The 16,704-nt window shown below is 36.9% G+C and overlaps 1 pseudogene; it reads left to right on the plus strand.

Annotated features, from left to right (window-relative positions):
- The first annotated feature begins 713 nt into the window (after positions 1-713).
- On the plus strand, positions 714-2,000 carry LOC102531070 (serine/threonine-protein kinase MARK2 pseudogene; annotated as a pseudogene).
- Positions 2,001-16,704: the final 14,704 nt, after the last annotated feature.

Below are 16,704 nucleotides of genomic sequence, written 5' to 3' on the forward strand. Positions count from 1 at the left end.
TAACCATGAATTTGTTTTCTATGTCTGTGAGTCTGTTTCTGTTTTGTAAATAAGTTCATTTGTGTCTTTTTAAAAATACTTCACATATAAGTGATATCATATGGTATTTTTCTTTCTTTTTTCTTGCTTACTTCACTTAGAATGATGGTCTCCATGTCCATGTTGCTGAAAATGGCATTATTTTATTCTTTTTTCTGGCTGAGTAGTATTCCACTGTGTGTGTGTGTGTGTGTGTGTGTGTGTGTGTGTGTGTGTGTGTGTGTGTGTTTGTATCACACCTTCTTTATCCATTCATCTGTCCTGGGACATTTGGGTTGTTTTTATGTCTTGGCTATTCATACAAATACTTTTCATTATTATAAATAATGTTATTATGACCATCCTTGAACACACATCTTTGTGTCCAGGTAAGCATTTCTATTGAATAAATTTGTAAAACTGGAACTGCAGTTTAAAAGAATTTTTAATTTTATAGATAATGTAAATCCTCACTGAAAGATATTTGTACCAATTTATATGACCACCAATGATGAATGATTATGTACCTCACATATCCCCTAAAAGTTGTTGGACACAGTTAAGTAGAGGGAAATCAAACACTTTCTTAAGTGGATTATAAATTCATCACCTCAAGATAAATACTGAAATTTCTAGGCTCTGTTTTTTTATTTATCTTCAAGATATGTGGTTTTGAGAGTGAATTGGCACTGAATATGAAACTCAATATTAAATTTCAGAAAATTCAGGGTTTATTTTCACCAAGGGAGGAAAAGCAATTAAATCTCAAGACTGAGAAAACACTCCACCTCATCATGGAATATGCTAGTAGAAGAGATGTGTTTGATTACCTAGTGGCTCATGGCACATGAAATGAAAAGAGGCTGGAAGAAAATTCCACTGTAAAGTATCTGCTGTGCAGTGCTGCCACCAGAAGTGGATTGTTTATAGTGACCAAAAGGCAGAGAACCTGCTCTTGGATGCTAACACAAACATCAAGATTGCAGACTCTGGCTTCAGCAGCAAATTCACCTTTGGCAACCAGCTGCATAACTTCTGTGGCAATAAGTTTGCTGCTCCAGAACTATTCTAGGGCAAAATTTAAGACAGACCTCTATTGGGGGTGTGGAGCCTCAGGGTCATCTTATATGCAGTGGTCATCTGACCCCTGCCTTCTGATCTCAAGGAGCCGTGAGAGCAGTGACTGAGTGAAATATACCATATTCCCTTCTGCTTGTCCATGGAGTGTGAAAACCTGCTCAAGAACTTTCTCATTCTCAATTCCACCAAGAGAAGCACTCCCACCAAGAGAGGCACTTTTGATCAAGTTAAGAAAGATTCATGGATAAGTTGGGGTCATAAAATTGAACTAAAACCTTATGTGGAGCTACTCACGGACTGCATAGAGCCCTGGAGAGCTGAGTTGATAGTGTCAATAGGTTACACATGGAAGGAGATCAAGGATGGGCCACTGATGGGCCAGAAGTCCAAGGTGATGGCCACCTCTCTGCTCCTGGGACACCAGAGCTCAGAACTGGAGGGCTACACCATCACCCCGAAGCCCCAGCCTTCAGCTAATCTGACCACGAGAAGCAGTGCTTCCCCAACCCACGAGGTACAGAACCGCCTCTCTGCCAACCTCAACCAGTGGGATTTCAGCGATCATGCTGGTCCTGTCATTCCCACCTCTAATTCTCAGAATTCTCAGGGTAGCAATACAGAAAAAGGTAGCAGCTGTCAGAGGACCAGGAATCAGAACAAAATGCTAGTAGCACGGCCAACATGTCCGCCACTTCCTTATTGTCCTGGAGAGGAGGAAAATAACTCCTGTTCCCTCTAAAACAGCCATCTCTCCACCAGCAAAAGCTCAAAACAGGAATCCCCGGATCTTGGAGATGGCCGGTCTCAGCCAGAAAGAACAGAGCCAAACCAGACAAAGTTCTGGCGCCTCCGTGTCTTCGACTTCTGCTGCGGTCGGCAGAGCTTCGCCCCATTTGCACTAGAAACCCACAGCAGCCTTGGTGCAGCTCAGCCAGGGCTCAGTAATGGTGAGGTGCCTCAGCATGGCCCCGTCAGCATGGCCCATGTCTCCCCAAAATGATGGAGCCCCCATAAGAAACTCTTTCCATGCTGAACAATTCTGACATATACTCAACCAGCAGCATTTGTCCTATGGGAAGACCTCAGCCTCTCCCTGTAGTGGTGATCAGGGTTGGCAGACCTAGCTGGGGATGCTCACACTTCACATGGTGCGCAGCAGAGGCAATGATAAAAGAATTTCAGTGAGGCTAAGTGCTGCTCACTCTACATAGAGTATGAAGACCATAAGCTCATGGAGTCTATTGGAAGATCTGTAAGGTCCTGCATGCAAACAGCTGCCAGTGTGAGCTAAACAAAAAACACTTGCTGCTCTGTGTCTATAGCTCCCAGGGCCAAAAGGACTACATGCAGTGGAAGATGGATGTGTGCAAAGTGCCACTGAGGTCTCTCATGGGTTGGACATACATGGATATCTAGCATTCGTATGGTCTTCAGAAACATTGCCTCTAAAACACCCATGGAATTTAAGCTTAAAAAGACTGCCAGGAGCCACTAGGGAAACAAGAAGAGAGGTAGGCTGGCCCCAGCTGCCAGGCCAGCACTCTGTCCCCTCTGTGGACATCTGTGTTTCCTTCTGGGCCACTTCTCTCTCCTGACTTTCTCTGTCTTTTCTTCTGTTTTTGCGACAGAGAGGAGATTGTTCTATTGAACTAATGAGAAACCATCCAAATGGAAACACACATACATCTCTCCCTTTCTCTCTCCTCTCTGCTGTCCCGCTACTAACTCATAATGTCTATCAGCATTTCTTTGAGCTGATCTGAGTAAACCATTCTTTATAATAATAGACTAAGGTTATGTAGCAAATGCACTCACATCATGCCCTCTGGAGCCAAAGGGAAGCACATAGATATAAAAATCTCTGGATCAGATGGTTTAAATTGTAATCACTTAAAATCAAGGATGGCATGAGAAGACAGGAAAGCACTCAGCTACTTCTGCAAAGGAAAATAAAATTCTTTTCTCTGGAATAAATATAAGCCACTAAAGCTCAGCCAAATGACCTCATGAGTATAAATGGTTTCCGGGCAAAATTATAACGTGCTAAGATGAACACATCTTACCTATTGTAATAAAGCTGTTCAATAGTAAGAGCACCTGGATTCCGTAGCTCTAGGATAAATTAAATATTTTATCTTCTAAGGAACAATAATCAGTTAGGGAGAGTGAAGGAATTGGCTTTATTTGATATATGATTTACTTTCCTGGCCGTTTCCGTGAGCCACCTTCTGCGGTTGACTTTTCAATTCGGCTGCTGTTGTAGCACCAGGATCCTGAATTACGAAAAGAAAAGAGTGGTTTCATTTAGGAAAAGTAAATATTCCAGCAGCTGTGAACTCAGGATTTAAAAATCATTCTAACTTGCTGAGAGCAAACAGATCCAGCATAGAGTCAAGTGAGAAGCAAACGGCAGAAATACCTGTGTGACTCCAGTCACTGTGTTTGTAGCACGTGGCTCCTCTCTGGCTAAAGGGGGTCACATCTCCACCTCTTAAAATCAAAGCAAGAAGTAATATGCTGAGCAGGGAGGCTCTGAGTATCTGACCCTCTTTGGATCTTCAGAGATGATACTCACTAGGAGACAAAGGTACTAAGCTAAGACCAATACTCAGGGGGAAGTAACTGCATATTGGAGGCATAATTTAGAGTGCCAGCCCAATTCCAGACTCTTCTTTCATAAACTTCCCCTGTCACAGTCCCTGTATATTTCATATAATGAACAACCTATCCCCAAGCCCTGGCCCCAAGTGATTGTACAAATCATAGGCACGTGACCTAAGGACAATCAAGCCATTAAACTGGCCACGTACACCTATTACCTGACTTGGCAAGATTCTCTACCTTACACTCAAATCATGATCTGTGGACAAGCATCTTTGGCATCACAAGGCAGCTTATTAAAAACACGAAATCTCAGGCTCTGTCCAGGCCCTCTTGAATCAATCTGCATTTTACCAAGATTCTCAGATGATTCATATTTATATTAGATTTTAAGAAGCACAACCAGCAGGTCTGACTGTCTTGAGAATTTAAGTTAAGAAACATTAAAAATGGAACCCTCCTACACTGTTGGTGAGAATATAAATTGGTACAGCCACTATGGAGAACAGTATGGAGGTTCCTTATAAAACTAAAAAGAGAGTTACCATATGATCTATCAAGCCCACTCCTGGGCATATATTTGGAAAAGATGAAAACTCTTAATTCTAAAAGATACATGCACCCCAATGTTCACAGAAGCACTATTTACAACAGACAAAGACACAGAAGCAACTTAAATGTCCACCAACAAATGAATAAAGAAGATGTGAGATATAGATATATACACATATATATATGTATATGTATATATATATACACATATATATATGTATATGTGTATATATATACACACACACACACACATACAGTGGAATACTACTCAGATATAAAAAAGAATAAAATAATGCCATTTGCAGCAACATGGATGGACCTAGAGATTATAATACTAAGTGAAGTAAGTTAGTCAGAGAAAGAAAAAAATCATATGATATCACTTTTATGTGGAATCTAAAATGTGATAGAAATGAACTTATTTATGAAACAGAAATACACTTACAGACATAGATAACAAACTTATGGTTACCAAAAGGGAGGAGGGGGAGAGGGATAAATTAGGAGTTTGAGAAAAAAGACAGAAAATATTAAAAACAGACTGGAAGGAAACAGACATACAAAGTATAACCATGTGCATGTTCATGGCGAATTACTTCAACAGAAACCCTGTGACTTCTGCTACTGAAGTACCTGTAGCTACTTTGTGTCTGTAGACTCTCCTACCAGTTACAGGTGTTCAGATTCCTCAGGTGATGTTTCTGTTCCTAGATTTCTATGAAAGTCACATCTTTCATGTGGGTATCTGTAATTAACTTCCCTCCTCTTGGAATCAGCTTGAGGTTCCTCGTTTCCTATAACAAAAGTTGCCAAATGTAAAGCATTTCTTGTAGTAGCGACCACTGAGGAATTAACGTGAACAGACCTCCAATTCAATTTAGCAATTTTAGCAAGAGCAACAATTTTTCTTGCGCATAAAACTGGCAGCAATTCATTTCTCCAGCCAGAGTTGGTCAGTGAGGGAAACACAGATCACTCCCATTTAGAACATGCATTAATCTCCTTAGGCGAGCAGGATGACATTCCTTGCTCAGAAAAGGATCATTTACTCCACCTGAAAGGAGGAAAGAAGCCATGTTAAGAGAATATTGTCTTCCATATTCACAGGTAGAATTGGCAATTCTTGCTGATGCTTCTCTAGGGAGAAGAGGGAATTTGATGTAGATATTCCAATTTTAAATTCAGGAGGTTTGGCTTTTTCTCAAGACCTCTGCCAGGAAAGACTATCTCCTTTTTTCCCCAGTGTAATTTTTTTTATTGAAGTTGATTTACAATATTATATTAGCTTTAGGTGTACAACATAGTCATTTAGGGTTTTTATAGATTATACTCCATTTAAAGTTGTTACAAAATAATGGCTATATAAGTCAGAGGGAGGAAGATACTGTATGTTATCACTTACATGTGGAATCTAAAAAATAAAACAAATGAATGTATACAGCAAAACAGAAACAGACTCACAGATACAGAAAACAAACTAGTGGATACTGGTGGGAAAAGAGACAGGAGAATGACAAGATAAAGTTAAAGAATTAAGAGATACAAACCACCATGTGTAGAACAGATAAGCAACAAGGATATATTATACAGAACAGAGAATTACAGCCATTATTAGGAGAGTCTGTCTCTTCATTGATATTTTCTCCTCTGTTTTTCATAAACTTCTTCAAGGAAAGGCGTATCCATCATGACCATGTTGTCCTGCCTCATTGTGAGATATTTGATCTTGAGCAAGTTATTTAACTTCCCTGCTGCTCCATTTCTTTATTTATAAAAAGGAGACATAAAAGACCTGCCATTCCTCCTATGCTATGCTGTAATCAAATCCAATTTTGTGTGTGTGTGTATATATATATATATATATATATATATGTAATCAAATCCAATTTTGTGTATATATATATATGTATATATATATATATACAGTGTGTGTATGTATATATATACAATCATCCTTTGATATATGCCCTCTATATCTGCAGGTTCCATATCCACAGATTCAACCAAAGGCAGATACAGAAATCTGACTGTATATATAATTTTCAATCTTAAATGCAAGATATTCTTAAAATGTCCTGTGGTGTCTTAGTACTTTTTCATTATTGCGTATTAAATAAATATAAGAGCTGGTGATCTGGTTGAATGAGCTGTGTGATGATGAAGGTGGCTGGTGATCTGGGGACTTGACTCTTCAAACATTGTAGCTGAATATAGGGCCTCATGAAGAATAGTGTGAAAAATCAGATTTCTATATCACTTAAGGCATCATATATTCATCTCAACAATTATTTATAGAGTGCCTGAATCGTATGTCAGGTACTTGTCAAAAATTCAAAGATCTCAGTTTAACTGGGAAAAGAGACAAAGAATACTTTTCAACAGCACTTCCTCCTTCTCTCTCTATATGTATACACTACATGGTATGTGTTGTTAATTGATTTTGGAATAAGGGTTATTGAAGCACAAATCTCTCATAAATTACCTCTGCCTAACAAAAGTGGAGCAAAACTTCACTTGCCTAATAGTGGTTAGGAAGAAGAGAAAGGAGGTTATATGTGACTTAGACCTTTAAGAATTAGTGGGAAATTTTGTGTTAAGTAAGTGAGAAGAGTGTTCCAAGCACTGGAAAACAGGTAGGTAAAGCCAAGGTGCTGTAAGTAAGTGGCTTCAAAACATCACATAGTTGGGTAAGATCAGAGCTTAGTTTATGAGATAGAGCAAGACAGGGTGGTGGAGAAAAGCTAAAAAAGATAGGTTGGAACCAAGATGCGAAGAGTTTTGACTTTCATGAAGTTCTGTCTTTTTGTCAATAATTGTTTAATAAAAGAAAACAAGAATGGCTACATGTCTATTTTGGGAAAAAGCTCATGTCAAAAAGAGTTTGCTGGATTATCTCTTTTTGCTCCTGCGGGTCCACAAACCATCCTGCCATCCAGTTCTCTGTCTCCTAGGAATTGACCTGCACAGACTGCATCAATGTGTTGCCATGATCTCTAGCTTCTGGTAAGGATCCATCAAGGGGAAGCACCAGCTGGAGACTGGATGGACGGATGAGAGGGCTGATGGGCAGTTCTTTGCTTTCTGACTTTCTCCCTTCTGGATCCCCACTGATGAGCTGCATCTCTGTACCAAAGGCCACAGCTCCCGCTGTGTGGTTTTCTTCAGTTTCTGGTAGTCATTTCTTCCTTTTCCTTCTTTCTTGTTAATTTATCTATTCTCCATTTACACCAGTATGGACTCGAGCATGTTAATTTTATTCAGTGGGGTTATAAAATGCTAATATATTTATTTTCACGTCAGATTGTCAGAGTCTTGGCTACTGAGGTTCCTTCACGCTGGTTCTAACATCCTTTTGACATGTCCCATCATTCTTTGAGTACTTTCTTTAAGGCTCAGCACAATATTCGAGAGTCCTCTTGTACTTTTAGTGCCCCAGCCCTGGAATGAGCCATTTCTCCATGGAGATCTAGCTCCTCTAAGTGGTTCAAGGTGTGCTCATTGCTGTGTGGTCCTGCTTCTAGGCCTCCCAACAAACAGATTTATGGAAGGTCTATCAGTTTATAAATCTGCATCTAATCTGACACCATAGCATTCATGCTAGTCTTCACACTTCCGTATAGTTCCCTTCTCCATTCCTCAGGAACCTGGATGCTACTGTCCTTAGAATATATTTATTTGTCCATTTCTAGAATACATGGAATTCATTTCAGAGTTATTAACCCATATTACTGAGAAAAGGAGATCTCAGGTTTAGGGAAATAATAGTAGGTCTTGGCTGTCACTAGACCCAGGATATTGCACAATTTCTTCTTATCAGTTTCCCTAAAACTCTGAGACACTTTTGATAATAGGCTTTTTATTAGACGCTCTTGCCTAATTTGACTCTATTATCTGTTCTGTACCAGCATAATAACTGATAAAATGTGCTAGAAAGTGACTACTTGCAAGGGTTTAGAATATGTAGGAAGAGGCAATCTGCCCTAGCTCTTGTCTACTTTGTGTCAGCCTCAATGGATTTATCCAGCGCCTGATTGAATCATGAACAAAACTGTAGTGATCCATGCAAGAAGAACCTTATATTATGGGCTGTATGTAGACAGAGATCTAGGGAAAGGAATTGACCATTTATACACTTCAGAGAAATGAATACCTAATGTTTCAGACCAGCTCATTACTTCCACCCTGGTTAGTAACATTCTGTTAGTTTTGCTTCTCCACCTGTATCTGATCTGGGGAATCACATGATGGTTCCTCCATACCTACCTTTCCACTGGTTAAGACTCATGAAGAAGCACATTTCTGCAAAATGTCATGTCACAATGTGACATCAAAACACTTTTTGTGCTCTGTTCTCATTTCAGGCACAAAGCTCCTAAAGCCATTGGATTTCCTGTGATAAGGGAGATAAAGGCGTCTTTTGTTATGTTTTGTTAATGAGGTGATTTTGGAAAGCACCTAAGGATGGAGGCTGGTTGCCAGTGGAGCCAACCATGTGATTAGAGAGTTAGAACTTTTGGTCTCACTCTCCTCCTACCCCTATCTCTTGGAAGGGCGGAGGGGCTGGATTTGAGTTCAGTCACCAGTGGTCCATGACTTAGTTAATCATGCCTATGTAATAAAACCTCCATGAAAACCCCAAATAGCCGTCTTGTGAGAACTTCAGGTTGGTGGTGTGGGGAGAGAGGCCCTGGGAGAAGCTCTGCACCATTTCCCCGTACCTTGCCTTGTGTATTTCTTCATCTGGATGTTGCCGGCAATTATGTTCTTGTCTTGTCCCAGGAGGAATTCAGAGATGAGGCAGGGAGGTCAAGAAAGTAAAGTGGGCATTGATTTAGGGAGAAATAGTGCACTCTCAAGGGTAGAGCTAGCGACTAAGGTGAGCAACTGCCCTGAGTTTCTTTGGCAAGTTGTTTACACAGAATGTGAAAATGAGTGGGCAGAATATTCACTGGGGGGAGGGGTTTGGGATCATATTCTCTCATTTTCATCCCAGCTCCACTTTCCTGAAGGGAGGAGGAATTTTTCTACTTATTTAGTCTAGACTGGAAGTGTCATGGCACCAGTGCATCATGGGTGATTTTAATCTGCAAGGCTAATTTTATTGAAATAAGGGCATAATGAGCAAAAGATTACATTTAGACACTGCCTCTCCCACATTTCTTTGTTGGCCTCCAGGACACTTGTCATCCCAAAATGTGTGGTTTCTTAGCAGTCCAGAGGTTCCTGTTTTTCTCTGTCTGCGCAAGGACCCCTGCTGTTTACAAGGTGCATCCTTTCCTGCACTTGGCCCAGGCCCCTCTTCTTTGCCCAATTCCTGCCATTTGGTCTGATTCCCCCTTTCTCTGCTCATATCTAGCTATCTGCCTGCTCTAACATGGCTGTGGAGTCACATCCTTTAACATCCTTTGTAATAAACTGGCAATCTCCTGAGTAAACTGGTTTCTGAGTTCCGTGAGCTGCCCTAGCAAGTTAATTGAACCCAAGAAGGGTGTTATGGGAACCTCTGATTTATAGCCAGTTGATCCGAAGCACAGGTAACAACGCAGATTTATGATTGGTGTCTGAAGCGGAGGGCAGCTTTGTGGAACTGAGTCTTCACACTGTGAAATCTGATGCCATCTCCCTGTAGATAGGATCAAAATTGAGTTGAATTACTGGATGTACAGGGTGTCAGAGAACTGCTTGGAGGTGTGGCGGAAAAAATCCCACACATTTGAATCGGGTGCAGAATTGTAGCTGTAAAATCTAAAGTTTCTTTAGTAACAACTTGAATTTGTACTTCAATTGTCTTGAGTGTTCATATATCTCTGGAGAGAAGAGAAATCAGAGCGGAGGCTAAGAAAAAGGCTGAGAAAAAGTTAGCTAGTTGAATAATTGAAGTTTCTATAAACTATGTGACATGATTTTTCATATATTCAATTTTATAATAATTAAAAATAATATATTGATCATGGTACTGGGAAACACTGAATTCCTGAGCCCTGCAGCTAAAAATTTTAAACTGGTGCATACTTTTTAGAGGGGAATTTTTTAAAATACTGCATTTATCATAAATTGCTTATACTATTTGATTCAGAAACAAACTTTTCTCTGATTTAGCTTAAAAAAAAAAGAAATTCATGAAAAATGACCAAAGAGGGTTGTGTTAAATCATTTGCATCACATCATTATTTTTATTAATTAAATCTTGGAAATGAAACTTATGAAAATATTCAACATTGATATATTTCCTTAATCTACTTTGAAGAAGCTTTTATAAAATTATACTTTGATTCAGTAAAAAATGGTGGACATTTATGTACAATGTATTAAAAGAAAAAAAAGGACGTGAAGTGGGAAATTTAACTATTAACTCATATTAAGAATATTAAGAATTCAGATCCTAATCTATTAGAGTTTGAAAAAGAATATTATAAAATGTAAATGAAAGAAAATAAATTGGTCAGTTTGGGAGAATACTAGTGAAATTGTTATTTTGAAAACAGGTAATTAATGGGAAAATTATCTACTTTTTTTCTATTAACAAATATACCAGTAGATAAACAGATAGAAGTTAAGGGGAGTTTGTTATTTACAGAAACCTTCCAGGTAATACATGAAGGAAAAAATAAAAGACCTGGATTATCATCATTTTGCCACACTTAATGAATTATTAATGAATCTAAGCATTGTTTTTCAATGGGTGCTGGTACCACAAAAAGAGAACTAGACATTATGTATGCCTTGATGGAGGAATACAACATTACCTACGAATGTGAAGTGCTCTCAGAAATATTGAAACTGAGTCTGGTTAAACCTCTAGACTCAGAAGATATGCAGAAGAACATATCAAATAGCACTTTGATGATATAATCACTTCACAATCTCTACACCAAGAACTCAGAAAAATTATTGCAGTATTTATCATGACCAATTTCAAGTATCACAGAGTCTGCTCCCTTGCACCATCATTTCTAACTGGTTAGTGTTGACATACAGAGAGGCCATTAACATTATTATATTAAAATGTCAAATAACCAGTTTATTGAGTTTTCTTACTGGTTTTCTTTTGTAAGAATTTTTCTACTTATTCTCCTGAATTTCTAAGATACATATTCAGAGTATCTTTAGTAATAAAGACTTTATCTTTTTCAGTATGTGTACTTTTCAATTTTTACATTTTTTTGGCTTAAAATGGTGATTGACTCCTGATCAGTGTGAAATGTTAGTGGAGATAATAGCCATTCTTGTTTGTCCTTTATAACTGGTTTTTGGTTTGAGAGAGTATATAATTTATAATTTTTTTACATTTAACTTTTTATTGAGGTATATAATTTCAGATATACAACATAATAATTCAATATTTGTATATTTTGCAAAATGATCACCACAGTAAGTCTAGTTAACATCCAACACCATACACAGTTACAAAAGGAAGTGTTTTCTTGAGATAAGGACTTTCAAGATCTACTCTCTTAACAATTGTGATATGCTACACAATATTATTAACTATAATTTTTAATACTACTTAATGTTTTTAAAATTATACATAACATATTAATTTTAATAATATCTTTACTAATGAAATGACTTTCCCCCAAATATTATAAATTGATTCAAACACTTTAAGTAATATATATAAATTATAAAAATTATCATCATAATAAAAACAAATACCCAAGTATAATTGGCTACCCAATTAAAAAATAGAATATTATCTTCAAAGCCCACTCAAATGCCTTTTTATCACCTCTAAGGTATATTTTCTGTTTTGCATTGTCTTCTGACTGTAGATTTTGTTTAAGCTTATTAAAAGTAAGTTTTTAAATACTGCAGAATATAAAGAATCAAATGAGCACTTGCAGTTTCATCACCTAGCAATAAGCATCCTTAACCTTTTGTGCACTTCCAGTGTTTAGTGTATGTTCATATGATTATGTGTTTTCAAAATATAATCATACTCTTTTCACTTGGGATAAAAGTATTTACAAATGTTTTGCTATTATAAACATTATTATTGAATGTTAAATCTCTATGAGCATCTTATTTATTTACATAAATTATAAATATTATTTCTTATATAAGGTTTGTGATGCTGAAAATAGTGGATTAATGGGTACAGGCTTGTTTTAGTTAAGTATTCCTATTTCAGAAAGGTGAAACCAACATAGTTCAGCAACAATTTATCTTGCAGTTCGTTGTATGCTAATTTCTTACATACAATAACGTACAGTAACTCAGTGTTCACAATTCATGTATTTAATGATTTTTAAAATAATTTGAAACATTCATACTGCTTCCTTAGGCAATAGACAAATCACCATGTATTTTTTTCTTTTCTTTGAAGTTTGTTATTCTTCATTTTTATTCAACATTTTAAAAATTCACAGTTAATAAATGTTGTCATTTTCTTTTTAAAATTAAAGCAGTACAAACCAAACTGAAAAATCAATTAAAGTCTTTACATTTTCAAATTCTACAGGAAATTTCAGTGCATTCTTGATGCTATGTTGATGGTAATGTCTGACTGAGATATATTTTAGTTCAGATTTTACAAAGTTACCTGGAATTTTACAGAAGACATCAAACCGGGTGTACTGTATGTACTTCCACAATATCTGTACCATACATCATACTTGTCCATGTTAAAATTCCATCCCACCTTTTTTTTTTTTTGTAAGTCTGACATGTTGAGAACCACAGAATAAAGTTAAAATGACAGCTATTTATTTAACGTCTGGCTGGCTGCTCTAGCATTAATGGGGCTTAGAAATCTTGCATTTCTAGTTTTCAGGTGCCAGTTCCCAAGCAAGTGATTTTACTGATAAAGGAGAGCTTTGACAGGGAAGGAGGGAGAAGGGCAATCTGATCTGGAGAATTGTACAGGTTTAATGGAGAGTATTTTTTAGATCCGAAAGAGAACTGCCTTCCGAGCTTCTTTAAAGCTTCTCTTAAGTTGATTCCAGGATAGCAACACTGCCTTCCTTGTCAAATGTAGCCCACCCACCGATGCAGAGAGGCTTTCAAAAAATTGAGTGTAAAGTGATTTTGGCAAGGGAATGTGGATAGGGATACGGGTCAAATTATTCAAGAGGTTCTTTTGGCATCATATTTTTAATAATTTCTTGTACTAATTTTTTTGAACTTGCCTCCTAGGCACTCTCTAGTTTAAAAATGCAAAATACGTTGAATGCTTGATATGGAAAAAGAGATTGGGAAAACTTAAGTTAACCTTTTTAGCACATACCATATCTGGAAGTTCTCCATGGACACAGGGATCTGGGCTCGACTTCTCCAAGAATATGTTCCGCCGTGAACGTTCCACCATGATCCATTAGACCTCAGCAAGGTATGCCGACCTGGCTCAATCAGTCCTCTTGACACATATCTGAGCTCAAGTCTCCAACGAGCCAGGCTTTTGGCCAGTTTTCTGTGTCTTTGCTATGGCTGCATTGCACAATCTCTATTCCTTTTCTACTAGACATTTCTCTTTACCCACACATAATCCAATCCTAACTTCACTTTTTAAATAATTATTCACAATAGTTGTTAGGTTTGGTTTAACACAAATGATTGATTTTTTTCTCTCTCTCTCGGATGCACACAGGATTCTATGCTTAAATGATGACTAACAAGAATTATGAGCACAGCTTGCTACTTCCTGTGCAAGGACCACAGGACTTATCTTGTCCCATCCTGTACAAGGTACCGGTACCTCCTATACAAGGACCACAGGGCTTATCTTGTCCCATCAGGGCTAGCCTGAGTCTTTACCTCAATGCTTCTGTTTCTCACCACCTCCCTGCCCTTATTGCAATTTCATGCCAGAACTCAGATTTAATAGAACAAAGGGCAGGAAAGGATTTTAGCTTCAACCACCTTTTGTTTTGTACTGCATCACAAACCTTCTCTAAATATATATATATATCTATCTTGGGTTGAGTTTGGAAATAAAAGGGAAGATGCAAAGGAATCTAAGAAGTAGATTATTCTACTTCTAGGCATTTGGATAGGTGACAGTAGTTGGCATTTGGATAAGTGAGTCATAAAAGTGAGTAATCAAACCTCTTCCCTTTCTTGGCATATAGTTTAATTCCATTTATTTCAGACATTGAGATAATTTTACATAAGGATTTTTAAAAAGCTTTGACAAGACTCCATGATAACTGAGACTTTCCTTAGGTGACTTGACTTTAGAAGCCAATATACACAGAATATCTTTATCTTTGAAGATATGTTAATAAGACTGTAAAATTGTACTATCAACACACAGCAGTTGGGCAGCAATAGACTTGCATGTGGTTGTGCATATCTGAGTGTATTTTGTAGAATCTCTTGCCTGGGAACTGCTAGCTGAGCTACCAGTGTTTCAGCAACATTTTTCAAAGCACGGAGTTACATTTTTAAAGAATTTAAATGCTCAGACTAACCAACAGTCTTTGAAAAACTCTTTTTTGTCCTTCATTTACTTGATCAGTATCCACAATACACTACTTTTGGAGGCAAATACAAAACAGTAGGAACAATACAGCCTGAGTCTGTCCAAAATCTAGAGAATCATTTTAGATTCCTCTGAGAATGAAAGAATGAAGTATATTTGGAGCCAGTGAGATGTAATGGAAGGGACCAGGAGCCCTAAGTTTCTGTCCTCATCTACATTTTATCTGTTCGATCAGACTGCATACATGCAGGCATTGTTTAAACACTAAATTTCTGTTAAACACTAATTACTTACATTATTCCTAAATCCTAAGATATTTAGTCATCAGTTCCATCCTCCATAAAATAATATTGACAAAAGTTTACAATATTTTCCCTGCCTGTATTTAATCAAGAATTCTCTGATCTGGGATGTAAAGTAGAGATTGCATTATCTACATTTCAAAAATGAATAAAATTGTAGAGACTTTAAACTTAAACAAGACACATACCCAATATTATGGGATGTTGCTTTAAAATAATGTCTTGAGCTCCCTGTTAGAAGGAACCTGAACTACATGGAGTATCTTCCTCCCTCCCTGATCCTCATGCAAGCAATTAATAAAGTAATAGCAAGGTTTCATTGATTGCTTATCAGAGGCTAAGTGCTATTAAGATGCTATCTTGCATAATATTTTTTTAAAAGCCTACGTATGCCACAAGCATCAAAATGTTTTTGCCTGAAGTGGTGCTGTCAGGGCAATATGATATGATGGAATAGATTCAGGGCTCAGGTATTTTCTCCTGGGAACAAAGCAGTAGATATTGGGGAAGTAGGTAGATAACATCCTTAAAGAAGAATATTACTAAGCAAGGGAGAGGAGCAAAGACAGACATGACTTGAATGTGGTAGACAGGAGAACTCCACACTGAACAGTTTAATTTCACTATATACTAATAAAGACAAATAATGTCAAGAAAGCAGCTGCTTCTGGAATTCTATGTGTTAACTCATCTGTTCAACAGATATTCATTAAGGCTTCTGAAACTTACCTCTGCTTTAGGTTTTCTTGTGAGTCCTCTGGATACGGAGTTGGAAAAAAAATTACTTACATGGAAGATGCATTTTAATACAAGGCTAGAAGTGAGCACAAATAATATTAGAAAGCTTCGTAAATTTGAAGTATAAAATGTACTGAAATTTTCTCAGGGAAAAGTAGAAAACTTGGCAGGGTAATAGCTATGAAAAAATTATCTTTAATGAATATGGTTTACTTAATTTCACATGTTTTAACAAAGTTGTGTCATCAGTGTACCTGGTGGTAAATAGTCTATAATTTCTGAATATCTTTGTGACTTACTGTGATAAAGCTAAAATAAGAATATATTTTATGTTTATAGGAGGAACTGGATATACACAGAAGCTTAGATTAATACTACTGTGTAACAAACCTTTAACATAGAAATTAAATAATTTTAAATAGCATTATAATTAAAAAATAAAATTTAGCAACCTGTAAGGACATTTTAGTAATATTAAAATCACCCAGAAATTAATTTGTAATTTCTAAACCACAGTAAATTAAAGATAATAACATATACCCGTGTATCCACTGCAGAAATTGATTAATTTTGGCTTTTTTTAATCTCTGTAGCTTAAATTTTTAGAATTAAGTAAATAGAGTATTGCAGATAAATCTGAAGCTTCTCTGTTATTGTCCTTAGTTCCTTTCTTTTTTTTTCCATAAAAGCAAACACTGTAGTGTACTTGTTTTGCATAATTTGGGTCCATATTTTAAACTATTGCTATGTATTTTTTATCCATAAATAACATGCCTATGTGTGTGTACTGATTTATGTAATTTGTATAACTTCTCTTTTTCATTTAATCTTATGTTTTTGAGATGAATTCAAGTTAAAACAATAAATATATTTTACTTTATTTAATTATTAGGTTTATTCACTTTATGAATATAACACATTTGCCTATTCCTCCATTGATGTTCTTTTTGCCAGTTAGAAGGAGGTTCGCAATGTTTTGCAAGATACCCTTTA

This window comes from Vicugna pacos, chromosome 11 (assembly GCF_048564905.1).
Source record: "Vicugna pacos chromosome 11, VicPac4, whole genome shotgun sequence".
NCBI classification, from domain to species: Eukaryota; Metazoa; Chordata; class Mammalia; order Artiodactyla; family Camelidae; genus Vicugna; species Vicugna pacos.